Genomic DNA, 2,632 nt, shown 5'->3' on the forward strand with positions numbered 1-2,632 from the left:
AAAAATAGTGGGAAGCAGCAGCAAGGACTGGCTTTAATTTCCACTGCAAGCAATACCAATACCAAATACCCCAGGTGCAGCCTGGAGAACCCACACACCTCCTCCCAGTGAGCAGCCAGCAGTCGGTGATGCTTTTCCTGCATCCACTGCAGGCACTGCACAGCGAGGAGCTGCAGGTAGCAGGGATGGCAGCTAGTCTTCTGGATGAGGTTTGAGACCGAACTGAACTCTGCTGGCTTAATTAGCGAACCATAAATAAACACCATTTACAAGGCCTAAACATTTAAAACACCCTGTTAAGCATCTAAAACGTAAATGCTTTAATTACAGACTAGCTCAAGATTTACATAACACTGGGATAAATGCAGTAGAGCAGCTGTCTGTGAATATTTTACTGTGAGATTGCTCCCCAGGTCCATGGAGCTATGAGGTTAGGAAGGAGGCATTCACACTCCGTCTGCTCCCCTCTCTCTGCAAAGTGACCACCCAGCTCCCACCACCAGCCTTGCTGACTGGCTGAGAGCTTTCTGGTGGCAGAAGAGCCCACAATGAACCCAGATATTTGGGCTTTTCTGCTGCTGTGCCATCCCCTCATCTCCCATGGTTCTACTCCATATCCAGCTGTGTGGAAAGATTCCCCCAGCACTGTGATCTGTAGCAGACCCCCAGTTCTATGTATGACCATATTTAAGAGCTAAAGCAAAGTTCTAGTTTTCATCTTCTTTAAAAAACCCCTATTCACACCATCAGAGCAAAGGGAATTTAACACCCCTGAAAATAAGTCCACAGGTACTCAGGTGGCAGCTTCAACTTACAAAGATAATGAGAAATCACTACTAAGCTGTTTATTCACCCACCTCAGCTCCAGCACATCCCTGCACCTATCGCTGTGCTTGTGCTGACTGCAGCTGGGACTCCCATGGCTTTGGGAATCCAGGCCTGGAAAGCTGAGCAGAGAATGATGACTATCCTTGGCTTTGCCCAGCTGAATCCAAGATTTGCATCTCAGAGCGCTCTGGTTTCTTATGAGCTTCATACAGGTGCTAGAGCAGCTCCTGGAAGCACAGCTATGATCACCACTGCAGTTAATGCTGCACAAACTGAACAAGCTCTTACTCCAATCGATGCAACAGGAAAACCAGTGATGCTTCAGCCATGACCAAATCCCAATCTCCTGAGCTCTGCCCAGTGCTGGATCTCAGCCTGTGACACCGAGAGAGCAGCAACAACTTCACCACTTGCATTTCTATCCCATCAGGAGAATCCATCACTCCTCCAGTTCCACTTAGCATAAGGTACTGTAAGCAGAAGTACCCAAGGGTTCTTGTCCCGAATATTAACATGATGGTCACATCTCTCTTATTTAATGTAAAACATGAGCAAACAGACAGTAACTGAATCAGCCTTCCAAGAGCAAAAGCAAGGCAGTCAATTTCACCTTCAGATGAGTAACGCTCCCTCTGCTAAATCTGTTGAACATCTGCAATACACTGATTGCACTTAAACAGCTGTCTTTAGAATGCTAAACTCTGCTCTGCCTTACATACAGGTTTGGTTTTTGTTTTTCTTTTTCTATTTTCTTTTTGCTGGGAATAAATGGAGCAAGTGATTTTTTTTCCCCTTTAACTACAGACCAGAATCTTCATTCCAATTAAAGTGACAGGAACCTATTAGTTAAGGAAATAAAATTCCAACTACAGGAAGGAAAAGATACTTAAGCCTGCATCTCAGTTCATCCTCTGTTAATGGCGAACGTCTGAAGCCTGGCAGAAATCTCTCATTTATTGTTATGAGTACATTAAGAATTAACGGCGGGCAGAGCAATGAGTGAGAACAGCATCTTTCCCAAAACAATTCGTGGCTGAGACAACCAGAAATGTATACAGGAGGAGCATGAGAGCAAATAGCAGCACAACAGAGCACGGCTCTTGGGGAGGATGCACAGCAGATGAGCTGGGAGCCATGGGGAGAAGAGCCACTATTTGCTGCTGTCAGTGATGAAATCAGACTCCAGCACTCACACGGCATCACACATTCTGTTCCTACTGGTTTCTCCCACTTAAGGCTGTCACATTCCAAAGAGTTTACGCTGTTGCAAGAAATCTTCAGTGTATTCAGTTTGCGTTATTTTCCATTTTCTGCATACATTTTATCCCCTGCTTCCAGATTTAGTGCCCTGATAGACACCAGGCACACCATCCTTACGGGACACTTCAAGGCATGTTTTTGTGAACCACCCCAGATCAAAGCAGTTCGTTTGTGTTAGCATCAATAACAAAACGCACAGAGTGCCTTAATGAGAGGCTAAAGCTTCGTTTGATTCCTCATGTAACGCATCATCCGACAATATACACACCAGTTTCTGCAGCCCATGTTTCCTACTTAAGGCAACGCGCTCCACAAAGATCTTACAAAACCAAAGTGCTTATTTTTATTCTCTCTTTGGGGATTATTCCTCTGCCCATCCCACAGCCCGCCCCGAAGCTTTTCTAAGCAGTTTAAACAGCTGCACTCTGTCTGTTGAGACATTGCCTCCCAGGCACTGCGAGTGCTGAGCTCCCATCCATGTTAGTGGATCCCACTGCACAACTGCTCACAGCAATCCAACATCTCCACGCAAAGCCCGTGAAAA

This window comes from Meleagris gallopavo, chromosome 25 (genome assembly GCF_000146605.3).
Source record: "Meleagris gallopavo isolate NT-WF06-2002-E0010 breed Aviagen turkey brand Nicholas breeding stock chromosome 25, Turkey_5.1, whole genome shotgun sequence".
Taxonomy (NCBI): Eukaryota; Metazoa; Chordata; class Aves; order Galliformes; family Phasianidae; genus Meleagris; species Meleagris gallopavo.